Below are 14,825 nucleotides of genomic sequence, written 5' to 3'. Positions count from 1 at the left end.
TAAACCTTTGCTTGTCCTCAAGCAAAATGCCGCAGTCTAAATTCATATGTTCTACAACACATTCATAAAACCTAGTGCACTTTCCTAATTTTATCAAAAAGTTTCATTAACAAGCATGATCATGGAAACAAGTAAAGTATGGTTCAAGCATAAGAATCTTGTGCACAGTGTAAAAGTAACTCAACACCCTTCAAGTTTCAATCCATGTCCTAGTCAAGTCGTCATCAAATTTGAATTCCTAGTGTTTCCAGTGAAAGACAAGTAACCAGTGATAGGCACTTACTCACCATTCACTTGGTTCATATTTCTCAACTAACCCAAAGTCTCAAAGGTGTGCTCAATCTCAAGGGAAGCTAAGCAGTCATTTCCCCAGTAACCTAACTCGGTCTCAAAGGGGTGACTTGCTAGATTCCACTCATGACAACTATTTTTTATATCCTTTTTTTTTTTTTTTTAAATGTTTGCATTGTGCAAAACTTATTCACAAATGTACTTTTAGCACACATGTTGGGATATTTTGATTTTTCCAAATGAGCTTTAATGATTTGAGCCTCATCCAGTAACCAAAATGAAAGTTGAGAAATCACCATGGAAACCAAGTACTAAGCAAACAAGATGAATCATGACTATTTCAATGACATCAACTATTCAAGCATCAAGCACAAGTGTAGTGAAGATAAAATCCTTAAGGTTGAACCAAAACTAAAACTCATCACCATAAGATTCTCAGCTTATTAATGCTTCCCAAGATAGAAAAAAGAACTACACAAAATTTACTACTAGCATCATTTGAACACCATGAATCAAGACAATAATCGTGCTAACATTTCACTTGAATCCAAGAAAGCATATAAGTGAAGATTTGATGTTCTCAAAAATTTTTTTGCCATGATTATTTCAAAAGAAAGCAAAATAAAGCAACAAGAACCAACATGAAAAACTAACAAAAACTAAAAACTGAAAATGAAAACCAAACTAAACAGTACATGACACCCCCCCAAACTTAAATTTTTCATCGTCCCGATGAAATCAATATGGTGGAGGAGGTGGAGGTGGACGAGGGAAAGGAGGTCTACGACGTGGTTGGCCAATAGGAAAACTAGGAAAATCTGGAATCTCACCCAAAGATCTATGATACTCATATAAAGCATCTACTTGTTGGCTAGTAAGCATCATGCTCTGCATAAAATCTCTCATCCTAGCCTGATCAGTATCATAATCCTGCACAAACTCAGCCACTTGACCTTGAAAATTCTTCGTAAACTGAAAATGATTTTGTACCTCCCTAAACTGATCATCAGATAAAGAGAAGCGCCCCTCCAACATTTTTCGTTGGGAATCTTGCTTCTCATGAAGTGATTCTAGATACGTACGAAAATCTGAAAAATCAAACCTAGAAGATCCCGTGCCATATGCAAAAGAATGCCTAGCGGGCTCCATAAAACTAGAAGGCTGCGGGTGTCCATATGACGAGGGCTCATGATGTGGCTCAGTGTTTCTAGGTATAGAAGGGTTATCCTCAAAATCTAACTCAGAAATTACCCAATTAGCCGGGTTACGAATAGTAGTTCGTTCAGGAAAAGGAAGGGGTAAAGGAGAACCACTCCTCCTAGGAAACGCGAAACCATTCTCATCCCGAACGATCATTTTCATAGCAAGACATGCATCAATGTTAATCATGTCATTACCATGAATTATTTCCAACCCATCAATATCAAGATTTAAATTATAAGCTATTCGGGTAATCAAACCACCAAAAACAATTGATCCCGATGATGCCCTAGCAGATCTTAATAAGGTTTGAACAAAATGAAAATCAGAATCAAATTCAACCTTATAAAGCATAGCCCATAAAGCATAAAGCTCTATCTTTTTAACCACCCCATCACTCTCTCCCCTACCAAAAATAGTTTTACCCATGACTCTATGTAGATACCTAAAGATGGGGTTTTGCATATGGGAGGCCTTAGCTCTTGAAGGCTCGTAAGGTTGATCTAACCCAGTTATTGCATTCCAAAAATGATTCCAATTAAACCTTGGATCAAACCTACGAGGGCTACCGGTGGTTAATCCAAAACAAGAATTAAAGTCACTAAATGCCCATAGAAATTCTTGATTCATTAGTCTAAAAGAGATTTTTCCAAAATAATCATCTTCATTAGTAAAATGGACATCCAATGAACTCAAAAATTCCAAAACAAGACGAGGATATGTAGGCAAATGTGTGTACATAATATCACTCCAATCCAAAAGCCCAATCATCAAATCTATATCTTCCCTAATTCCAAGCATATCAAGAACAGTTGGGTCCATATATCTAGTACACACCATCTTTCTATTGACAAGAATTGCAAATCTAGTTACTTGATCATCATTTCTAAACACAATATTGAATTCATTGTCATTACCTTCGTTGCGTGAAGTCCTTTTGCCTTTGCCCTTCACTGGTTGTTTTCCTTTGTCCCTTGATGGCTCCTTCTCTTTGTCTCCACTGGATCCACCACCTCCTTTGCGAAGTTTCTTCAAAATATTGGACATCTTGATGAGTTTAGATAGGGGAAGAATTATCTAGAGTTGGAAAAATGGAACTCAAAGAACAAAGATCTTAGGTTAGGAGAACAAAAAGTCCAAGTCTTAGAAAGGAGGAGAATCGGATCTAAGAGATCTTGAGAGATTAGAGAGGAGTTTTTAAGAGATCGGGAGAGAAAGATATGTTTTGGAGAGTTGGGGGTGTGCGGAACACGGCCAAGATCTGGCCGTGTAAGGTAGAAAGAAGACTTTAATAACTCTCCTACACGGGCCGTGCAGATCCACAAGGCCTCCCCCTCTCCCCTCTCTGGATTCTTCGCACGGTCGTGTCTGGGACACGACCTCTCCATCCTTCTTCTCGGGATTCTTTACACGGTCGTGTCTGGGACACGGCCTATACCTTTTTCTCCTCGGGAGATCCCACACGGCCGTGTCTGGATGACACGACCCTAACACTTCCTTTTGCCTGGCCGTGTATAGCACACGGCCGGGCTCTGTTTTGCACCTAACCTGAAAACAAAATCAAAAGAGTGCATCAAACTAAAAGAAATTAAAATACAAATCAAAACTAACTAAAAGAACCCTTGGGTTGCCTCCCAAGAAGCGCTTGTTTAAGGTCTTTAGCTCGACCAAACTTGATCATTCACTTCTTTTCCTCGCCCTTGGAGGACAGATATACTTTTCGTTTTTGTTGGGAGATCTTCTCCCAACATCTTCCACCACATTGTCTCCTTCGTTTGGTGGCCTTCCATGAGGATGGAAATTCCATTCCTCAAGTTTATAAATGCTTGTCCTGCTACAAGCATTTAAAAGAGACGAGACATGGTTAGAGATATTAGATAGATCATATTCCAACCTTTCCTTACCAATTACCAAAGAAAGTTTATGATTTTTGACATCAATTATAGCTCCAGCTGTAGCAAGGAAAGGTCTTCCTAATATGATAGGAATCCTGGGGTCCTCTTCCATGTCCAACACTACAAAATCTGTGGGAATAACATTCTCATCCACCTCTACTGGCACATCTTCTAAAATACCCAAAGGGTACCTGCAGGAATGATCGGCAAGTTGAAGTGCCATAGTAGTAAGTTTAATATTTTTGAGACCTAATTTATTACAAATTGAATAGGGAATGAGGCTAACACTTGCCCCCAAATCACAAAAAGCTTTTTCAAAAAATTCTTTTCCTATGTTGCAAGGAATATAAAAGCTCCCTGGGTCCTTTAGTTTTGGGGAAGTGTTCTTCTCCAAAATAGCACTACATTCGTCACTAAGCGCAATTGTCTCAACCTCTCCCCTTCTTCTCTTGTTTGACATGAGATCCTTCAGGAATTTGACAAATCTAGGCATTTGAAGAATAGCATCAATAAGAGGTACCTCTACACAAATTTCCTTATCTTTTTCTAAAAACTTGCCAAATTCTTCATCTTTCTTGAGCATTGTAAGTCTCTGAGGAAAAGGGACATCTTTGCTCTGATGGTTCAGTGGAAGAGTCTCTTCAACCTCAATGGTACTCTCCTCATTAGCTTGAATCTGATTTGGTATAAGAGGAGAGAGCTCTTCTTCTTTTTGTATCCCTTTTGAAGCGGTCACTTGGGAGTCTCCCAAGATCCGTCCGCTCCTAAGCTCAATTCTATTGCAATGCTCCATAGGATTCACATCAGGTTTTCCAGGAAGTTGTCCTGGTGCTCTGGATGATGAGGAAGCTAGTTGGGCAATTTGACTATCCTGGATCTTTTGATGCTTATCAGAATTATCCATTCTCTGAATGAGCTTTGCTAAATCTTGCTTCATTTCATTCTGACTTGAGATAATTTCTTCAAGCATCTTTTCAATATTTGACTTTGGTAAGCCTTGAGAAGATAGATGTTGAAAATTTTGTTGCCCAGCTTGAAAATTTGGTCTTACCCCCATAGATGGTCCTTGATCTTGATTATTTCTGTAAAAAAAATTGGGATGGCTCTTCCATCCAGGGTTATAAGTATTTGAGTATGGGTTATTCTGCCTTTGATTGTAACTCACGATTGCATCACATTGTTCCAGTTGATTGATTTGTGTAGTGATAGCTCCCAATGGACATGAGTCATTTGAGTGCTCTGAACTCCCACATACTTCACAAGATGTACTAATAGCATTGACCATATTAGCACTAGTCCCCATATTTTCAAATTTCTTTGTAAGAGCGTCCAATTTTGCAGACAAAAGAGTGACTGCATCTACATCAAACTTCCCTGATGCTTTAATTGTTGGGTTTACAAAAGAATAGCCACCACTTCTTTCATTTGCCCATTGATGATGATTTTGTGCTACACTGTCAATAATTTCTTCAGCTTCATCTAAACTTTTATTCATAAGTGCCCCTCCAGCAGCTGAATCGAGGGACACTTTGGTATGATAGTTGATACCATTGTAAAAAGTGTGCAACACTAACCATCTTTCCAACCCATGATGTGGGCATTGTCTGAGAATACTATTATATCTATCCCATGCTTCGAAAAGAGATTCTGAGTCAGTTTGCTTGAAGCTTGCAATTAAATTCCTCATATGAGCTGTTTTGCTTGGTGGATAGAATTTATCAAGAAATTGTTGCTCACGCTGCTCCCAAGTGGTGATGCTATTAGGGGCCAAAGAATTCAGCCATTGCTTTGCCCTATCTCTTAAGGAAAACCCAAATAATAACAATCTAACTGCTTCTGAAGGAACTCCATTCATTTTCATGGTACCACATATTTCATAAAAGACCTCTAAGTGTTGATTGGGGTCTTCATGAGGTCCTCCACCAAATTGGTTCTGCTGCACCATAGATATAATTACGGGTTTGATCTCAAAGTTATTAGCTTCCACTGGAGGTCTTGAAATACTAGATCGAAAACCTCTTGCATAAGGTGCTGCATAATCCTTGAGTGGTCTATTCGCCATGTTCAAATGTTCCTGTTCTTCAATTTGCCTTTGTAGAATTCTTCTTTTATGGAAAGTTCTGTCAATCTCAGGGTCAAAAGGAAAGAATTCCCCTGCAAAGTTAGATCTTCGCATACACAAGAACAAGATAGCAAATGACAATTCAACAGAAAAAGAAAAATAAAAAAATAAAAAATGCAGAATTGAATTTGTACAAAAAGAATTAACAAGAAGTAAAAGTTATACAAGAAAATAAAAACAGAAATCTAATGATTAGTTACAACTATGCAATATGAAAGGAAAACAAATGTTAAGTTTAGTCTAACTCAATCGATAATTCCTAATGTTATAGCGCAGTCCCCGGCAATGGCGCCAAAAACTTATCACGCTCCGTAAGTGTACGGAAATGTTGCAAGTAATATAAAAGATTATCGTATCCACAAGGACTGGAATAAGCACTAGAAATGTCTCAATGCGAATTAGCTAAACAACTATCCAATCGTTTGAAATGCAAAGTGAAGGTAAACAAATCTAATATTATAGATCTACAAACAAGAGTTTAGTGTTTTGGGTTATGATAAGGGAGATTCTAGGAGTTTCGGTTTCTTTGTAAGATTTCTTGAATGTAAATGGTTCACCAATTCTTATCCCTCAATTGCCAAGCACTTGTAGAAAGTTGCCGGTTCTCTCTTGCAATAGACAACCGGCTAAGGACTGAGAAATGTATCTAAATATGATCAATTAGACGTGAACCTATGTTGTCCTTACACAGAAGCGCACCTATTACTATGCCTTCCTCGGATATCAACATAGAAGCCCACAACTTATTAATCTATCAAGATACAAGAAACTAATCACAAAATCCATCCTACTCTCTTGAATATTCCTATTTCCTCTTCAAGATTATCTCTCGAACGCCCTTACACGGGCTTGCACCTGTCACGTGGATCCCTCGGATGATCGAGTGAGAGTTTATCTTTACAAAGTCCACAAGAAATCCAAACAATTAATCAAGAATGAGAATTAAGCACAAACCACCATTAATCATTCAAGATCTAATTGATACAAGCAAGACAATGTCATTGAAACAAGAAAATGGCAAATCCATAAGAGATTACATCAATCCATCATACAAATACTCCCTTAATCCTAGAATACAAGATCTACTCCATGAATCGAGGAAGAATATCCGAAGAAATGAAGATTACAAGCATTTCTTAAATCCCCAATCCAAGAAACCAAGAAAAAGGGGGGAAAGAGAAAACTTATCTACGAAGAAGCCTCGTCTTCAGATCCAATCCTCGCTCCGGAGTCGAAATCGTCAAGAACTCCCTTAAAATCGCCGAGAAATCCTCCCAAGAATGGGAGAAAACCACCAAATCTTGCCTTCTCCCAAAGGGGGAGAGATCCCCTTTTAATTCATGAAGGAGGGTTTAAATAGAGGAGGGAATCGGGCGCCACACGGCCCCGTGACACGGCCGTGTGAGATTCACACGGCCATGTCCAGTTCCTTCTCTGCCAAAGCTGCACGGCCGTGTGACTCACACGGCCAGGACGCTTCTGCTCTCTGGAAATGCTACACGGCCGTGTGGTGCACACGGCCACAGCCTGCTTGGTTTCTGGAAACCTCACACGACCGTGTAGATCCACACGACCATGTAAGGCTTCTGCTCTGGTTGGCTTCAAATCTTGACACGGCCGTGTGAGGTTCACACGGCCATGTCATCTTCCTCTTCTGTTGGTGCCAAACTTCACACGACCCGAGCTCCATACCAGTGCAGGGCCGTGTAAGATACACGGCCTGGTGCTTTCTCCCTTTGTTTCCTCCAAGGCTTGCCCAAAGATGTAGATTCTTCACCAAATCGACTCCTGTGTACAGAAAATGCACAAAAAGCATATCTCCGAACCAAAAGAGTAAATATGCTAAAAGGAAAGCTGGAAGTATAAAAATGCATAGATCAAGCATGCTCAAAGTATGTAAATGTGCGTAAAAACATGAATAAAAGAGTATATAATCTACGCACATCATTGGCGGACACCCATCATAGAGTTCCTCCGCTCGGGCGCCACACCATCCAAGGAGTATGAAGCCCGGCTGCTAAGGAGGAGAGCCGGTCGGTTCACACTCATCGGCGATCAGCTTTACAAAAAGGCTTTCTCACGCCCGTTGTTGAAATGCGTGAGCTCGGAGGACTCGGCTTACATCCTCCAAGAAGTACATCAAGGATCATGCGGAGGACATCCGGGCGGACGAGCACTAGCTAAGAAGATCCTGCTAGTTGGATACTTTTGGCCGACTTTACAAGCAGACGCCGCTCGGACCGTGTCGACGTGCCTTTCATGCCAGAAGTACCATAACTTCAACCACCGACCGGCAGAGAAAATGAAGGCATCAACAGTTTCATGTCCGTTCGATCAATGGGGAATGGATATTGTTGGTCCATTTTCGATGGCGACCGGGCAGCGGAAATTTTTGCTAGTGGCGGTTGATTATTTTTCCAAGTGGGTGGAGGCCGAGCCGCTAGCCAAGATCACCGAACAGATGGTCAAAAAATTTATCTGGCAACACATCATCTGTCGGTTCGGCATCCCTCGCCGATTGGTTTCCGACAACGGGCGGCAGTTCACAGGGAAGATGCTAGAGGATTGGTGCAAAAGCTACGGCATCGAGCAACACTTCACGTCCGTGGCTTATCCCCAGAGCAACGGTCAAGCCGAAGTAGCCAATCGAGAAATTCTTCGCATTCTACGCACTCGGCTCGACCATTTGGGAGGGAGTTGGGTAGATGAAGTGCCGGGCGTCTTATGGGTCATCCGAACGGCTCCAAAGGAAGGGACGGACGTCACGTCTTTCCACCTGGTGTATGGCGGCGAAGCGGTCATTCCTGTTGAAGTTGGAGTCGAATCCACTCGGATCCAAAGCTATGATGAGGGCAACGCCGAGCGGAGGAACATGGAGCTGGATCTGGTCGAAGAAGAAAGAGCCAAGGCGTCCGTCCGGCTGATGGCGTACCGGCAACGGATGAAGCAAAATTACAACCGCCGCGTAATCCCCAGATCATTCCAAGTCGGCAATCTTGTCTGGAAGAAAGTCAAGCCGTTCGGCGACGTCGGCAAACTGGAGGCACCGTGGGCGGGCCCCTTTAAGGTGATTGAAAAGCTCCGCTCGGGCGCATATTATTTGGAGGATGAAGACGGGCGGCAGCTGGATCGACCGTGGAGTGAAAATCATCTCCAGCCTTATCGAGCTGGATGAAAGGTGCACGAATGTAACTCATTTTTGTGTATATGCTAGTCGCCCGTGTCCTTGTAATGCAGGAAGCGAAATTAATTCAAAGGATGGCCAAGGGTTCCGCCGATCGGCAGTATCGAAGTTAGCCGTAAAGACCGTCGAGCTCCGACGTTAAATATCGAGAGACGAGCCGGCGCCTATAAACGTCCGAGCGGAAGACCGTCGAGCTCCGACGTTAAATATTGAGAGACGAGCCAGCGTCTATAAACGTCCGAGCGGAAGACCGTCGAGCTCCGATGTTAAATATCGAGAGACAAGCCGGCGTCTATAAACGTCCGAGCGGAAGAGTCATCCATGTAATATATTCTGGCGGCAAGAAGTCGATCGACGACAAAGCTCGTTCTTTAAGACCCCTGAGCAGCCGAGCGGCTCGCATAGCAAAATCTGTGGAAAACCCCTTTGAGGTAAGGCGCACAGCAAAAGATGGTTAATTAGAATTAAAGACGTGAGCACGTGAACGAGTGACATTCGCGCGCCGAGCGGCTGCGCAATCGCATGGAGAAAGAAAAAGGTCTTGCCAAAACAAAAATTGCAAGGAAGGGAAGATGATATATTTACGCCAAGCACTGGGCAAACGAAAAAAGTTACAGCAAAAAATAAGTTTGGCCGAGCGGCGAAGATACAAAAAAAAAAAAGTTGGTAAAAAACCCTCCTCACGCATCAAATTCAAAAAGAGCATAAGGAATGTCGCCCATCACGGTTGCCAGGTCCTCTGATGGGATGGTCAGCTCGGCGGGAAGGTGACCTTTGGTCTTCAAGTAATCCACAGCCGCCTTAATCGCCTCTTCGAAAGTGAGGGAAATTTTGTTGGTAAATTTCTCTCCGAATTCGTCCGAGCGGACAAACGCCTTCCTCACTTCGTCAGAACGAGCCGACTCCCCGTCCTGATACTCTTTAAGCGTGGCCTGGGCAGCATCATTGGCAGCCTGGAGATCCTTTAAATCCCCTTCGAATTTGAGCAAATCAGCCGAGCGGCTCTCCTTCTCGGTGGCCAGAAGAGCATCCAGGTCCTTGATGCGTTGCTCCAGCCCTCTGATCTCCACCTTCATTCGGTCCATGTCATCGATGGCCTGGCGCTTCCGAGTGGTCGCCGTCTTGATCTCCTTATCTCGTTGTTTGACCATCGCTTCGAGCCGAACGACCTTGCTCGCCAGATCGGAAGCTCGTTTCCGTTCGGCTTCCAGTAATTTTTTGGCCTTCTCTAGCTGTCTCCCGCGGCCTTGAGTTTTTTCAATTCATCCTCCAGCTCGGCCAACCGATTGCTAACGGCAATCTGCTCCACCCAGTTCTACGAGCAAAAGTGAACAGGTTAAAAACTTAATTCAAATACACGAACAGAGAAAAAGAGCATACCCCGGTGGCCTGTTGAAGGTTGCTGTCGCCGAGCTGCCCGGGAGTCATCGCTTTTATTCGGCGCCGAGTGTCCTCCCAAGCTTTTGCAAGAGGGCCCGTTAAGGTGATCTGCTGCTCGGGGACCACTGGCCGATCAGCAGCAGCCATGTATTCCTCTGAGGGGAGGCGTAGGACGGTTTTAATTAAATTCGGGCCGCTCGGCTCGCTCTGAGAAGCATCGGCCTTACCGGATGGCCCACCGGTGGACGAGGCAGGAAGCTCGCCCAAACGCCTGATACGGCGCAGAGTTCTTGAAGGGCTGGACGGCGACACCTCAGAGCTTGCCCTCGGAGAGCCATGTGGGGTCGGGGTACTCTCTAGGGAAACCGTCCCGGACAACACCGGAGCATCCGCGCCCCGCTCGGGCTGTGGCTCATCAAGTGGAGTTGAGGCAGATGCGGATTCCGGTCGTCAACGCTTCCGAGTGAGTAGCGGAACATCATCGGCCGAACGACCCTCCACCTCGGCTTGGGTAGAAGGTTCTGTGCCGCCCGCTGCCTCGTCGTGAGAGGTAGTAGCTGCTAAGGCTTCAGGGGCATCCTGAGTCCCCTCGCCTAATTCGCCGGTCGGATCGGCTAGATCAAGGCCCCGCTCAGCGACCTCCTTGTTCTTCACCGCCTCAATCTGAGCGGCTTTCAATTTGAGCTTCTCGGTCGCTTTAGCACGCCACATAACTTCAGCTGCAGAAACAAAGATTAAATCAATTAGAACAAAAGAAAAAGGAGGGATGAGAATCGCTTACTCATGCTGCAGGGCAGATCGGCTGGGGTAGAAGACAGGCCGAATATGTGCATTACTCCCGGGAGGAGCAGCTTGTCAATATGATAGCGTTGACCGACCAGCCGTTCGGCTGCATGAAGGTATGTCGCGTCGCCTCTAAATTTGCCGAGCTCCGGTTGCGCCGGCATCGCCGTCTGCCACTTGGTACGAAAAGTTGGCAGCTCGGGAAAACGCACATAGAAAAAGTGCTCCTTCCAATGTTTGTTGGAGCTCGACATGTTATCGAAGAAGACGAAACCTATCCTACACTGGAAAACAAAGGTGCCCCACTCGGCTTGCTTGGGATAAAAAAAAGTAGTGAAAAATCTTAGGGTCGAGGAGAACGTTGTTCAGTTTAAAAAGGACTATCACTCCGCTCAGCAGCCTAATGGAGTTAGGGACTACCTGGCCGAGCGGAATGCGAAAATAATTGCAGACTTGTAAGAAGAACTTGTGAGGTGGAAAACGCAGCCCGGCCAAAAATTGGTCTCGGAAGAAAAGAACGGTCCCGGGCGGTGGTTCATGTGGCCGATCGGCCGGTGTGGCTAACACTATGTGATGGTCAGGAGGAATATCATAGGTTCGAGTGAGGCGCAAGGCGTCCTCCTCATCGAACCGACTTTCCATGGTCGAATACCAAAGACCAGGAGCACCGCCGGTCGGCTGTAAAGTACTGGTCATGGTATAAGGCCAGGGATGGGCGCGTGATGGAAGAAAGGAGAAATAAAGCTAGGAAAGAGTGCGGGATGATAAAAGAAATAGCTAATAGAGAGAAGAAAGGAGAGGCAGCAAGGAAAAGGAAGCCTTACGGGCAAGGGAGATGATCGGAAGAAGCTGTAGGGTCGCCGGAGAGCCGGAACGCAAGGTCGCCGGAGAAGAAAGGAGCAACGAAACGTCGGGAGGAGATGAGGCCGAAATGCGGCGGAAAGCGGAAGTCAGAGCTTTATAAGGGCGGCCGCTATTAATTTCAGCCGTCCGATCCATGTCGCCGATATCAAGGTCGTCATCTAGCCGCTCATTTCAAACGGCGACTGTCCCATCGGAAGTGACGCCACCGCCATACGCTGACAAACGCATGATCGCCACGTGTCAGCAGGATACTGGCCGCATTTAATGAGCTCCCCTTACCGTGCGAAGCGCACGTGATGGGTAGTAGGGGAAAGCATCGGACATGGATTCCAAGAGAACACAAGGCACGGACAAGATACCGCCGAACGGATGAGTATCCCTATACCTGGCCGAGCGGCCTAATGCAGTGATCATTGCTCAGTCAGATCGATAGTCCAGTCAGTCGGACTTCGCCTCCTTTGACTAGACTCGAGGGGAAGGCAAGTGATCCGGTGGTAAGAGCCCGGGACCCCCTAACGAGGGGTCAACGCCCCGTGGAGGTCAAAGGAGGGGTCAACGCCCCGTGGAGGTCAAAGGGCCAGGTGGTCCGTCGAAGAAGGGTGAGCCGACCGAACTCATGAGAAAAGGGCAGGCCGATCGGTCTGCCAGTAAACATCTGATAGTAAAAGGCGCCCTGACAGGGATCGGGGTTCCGACGCTCAATGAAACAGTAAATAATGACCGAGCGGAAGGCCTAAGAGAAGGCAGGACGTAATGGGTGCGCCGCCCGGCCGGCGCAGGGAATTAGGGCCGTCCGGACGGCGCTCTTCGTCTAGCCAGCCGGACGGACGTCCTGGCCGGCGGTGGGTAAATAGGGACAGGAACATCTGCTGATAGCCGTCAAGTCGTATGGCTAGGCCATACTCCTAGTCTGACAACGGGGTGTCCTATTGTCCCATCGAAGGCGCGGTGGAACTGTTGCAGTATGGCGTCAGGTAAGCTTTCTGACAAACCCATACCGAGGTATGGGCTGCGGACACGTATGCGCTTCGGTGGACGTGTAGAAGCTCTTTCACCGCTCTATATAAAGAGCCGCAGACTTCGCCGGAGGTACGCGTTCTACAAGCTTTGGAGCTACTTTTTTCACCACTTGCTTACCTGACTTGAGCGTCGGAGGATCGCCGCCGGGAACCCCTTCCCGGCCCGACTTCTGTGCAGGTTCGTCGGAGTTTCGTGAGACTAGCCGGAGATCTACATCAACAACCTGAAGAGCGCCACATACCCAACGTCCGTTAATTCAGCATTCAGACAGAATGATCTACCATTATAATAAATCAAAAAGTCTTCACTATAGACAACAAGAAATAATACGATGTCTTATGTATTCAGGTAGGAGGAAGAATTCTTTATTGTTTTTTTATTTGACTCTTAGTATCCAGAGACTTATGGTGTGCTATTTCGTCCGCATATAATTACTTTTGATTAAGAGCATACTAAGTTTGGGTTTTTTAGTTTGGCCCAACAGGTATCCTTCTCAACATTTTTTTTATTCTCTGATTGTTGCTCATGGGCGGTTACAAACCAAAGGTCAATTATCTCATGCGTATCCCTGGAATAATAGCATGTAGGGTGTCTTCTAAATTTCTCATATGTTTAAGAATCGGGTTATAATTTTAACAAATTAATGAATACTTTTTTTAATAGATGATTAATTTAAAAATACTGGACTGAATTGCCCATTACGAACACTTTAAAATTTATCGTAATAACTAATAAAAAATTGGCCTCCCAATCCCCATAAATCCGCCTGGTAGTTCCTGCAACTCAACTATTGATTCTTACCTTGTCTAAATAACTTTTAGCGAATGCAAAGTTAAATATCAACCTTTCTACTGTTATTTAATTTTATGTTTATTCCTATAATATTCATATTGTTTTAATATCTTCTCTTTGGGATCCATAATTTACATCAGCAATACCTAGGAATTAATCAGTAGATCGGAAGTAGTAGAGAGAGAGGAAATTGGGATAGGAGGTTTGATCCTCTAGATTTTGCGAATCAGAGGAGATGGTCCGTCTATATGTATTAGTGGAAATTTTTAATTTCATCTATTTTATAAAATAAGGATCGTCAATTTCCACTAATACATATAAAAGGAGCATAAGATCTCAACTGAGATAGGTGATGTTGTTTATTCACTATCATCCGGCATTACATATAGAAAAGGTTGATGTTACATCGGTCAATGCATCTATCACTAATAAAATCACATAAGACATAATTGAATCGATTTATAGAAATGGATAAAGATCAATTTATATATGAAATCTGATAAAAAATATCTTTTGATTTTTTAATTTATCTTTCTACATATAATTATGATATTAATCACATGAGGCGCCCGATCAACATATGACTTTTTTTTTACATAAAAAAATCTCTCCAATAAAAACTAAGAAAAGATAAAATAAAAAAAATCACTTTAGCCACGTGTAAATCCACCTCTAGCCGTGTCGATTTAATTCTATGTTTTTGGTGACTGATACCTCTTTTAACTCTATTATTGGCTTTGTCCACGTGCCCACCTGCACCTTCTCCTCCTCTCTCATCTTTTCAGCCGCAAGATATTCGAATGCAACGTATAATAATTATTTTTATTATTTAATATATAACATCTTAAAATTAATTCCTAGATCCATTCTTATCAAATATCGATCACCATCAAATTAATCAATATAAGTTAGATATATAATACCAATTAAAATTAAATTATCCCATGTAACTTAAGATGTGCATGCTAGCCAGCAAGTATATAAGAGTGTGTTTCTTTAAATACGCAACCACTAAGACGTTGTGGATCAAAGTACCTATTTGAGATTAGGTATGCTATAAAAGATAGACAGAGAAAGCCCCGTAAGGATAGTGTGGACTATATTTCTATAGCCCTATATATAACTGTTATATATAAAGAGATCCCATGTCATATAAAGTGAGGTCTAATAGGAGCACAGATGAAAATGTATGATAGAATCATGGTAGATGATGAAACCCTCGGATTGATGACTGTTCAATTCAAATAGAATACTATATGTTTACTATCTATATCAAGTCCGGAGCTATAGCTCA

The 14,825-nt window shown here is 43.7% G+C and overlaps 1 non-coding gene across 1 annotated transcript; it reads left to right on the top strand.

The window, feature by feature from the left end:
• Nucleotides 1–4,969: 4,969 nt before the first annotated feature.
• On the top strand, nucleotides 4,970–5,075 carry LOC121994876. The gene has a single exon (XR_006115814.1). It is a non-coding gene; the product is annotated as a small nucleolar RNA R71 (small nucleolar RNA).
• Nucleotides 5,076–14,825: the final 9,750 nt, after the last annotated feature.

This window comes from Zingiber officinale, chromosome 1B (assembly GCF_018446385.1).
Source record: "Zingiber officinale cultivar Zhangliang chromosome 1B, Zo_v1.1, whole genome shotgun sequence".
Lineage (NCBI taxonomy): Eukaryota > Viridiplantae > Streptophyta > Magnoliopsida > Zingiberales > Zingiberaceae > Zingiber > Zingiber officinale.
Note: the sequence above shows the minus strand (reverse complement) of the source record. Positions and strands in the feature narration are given on the sequence as shown.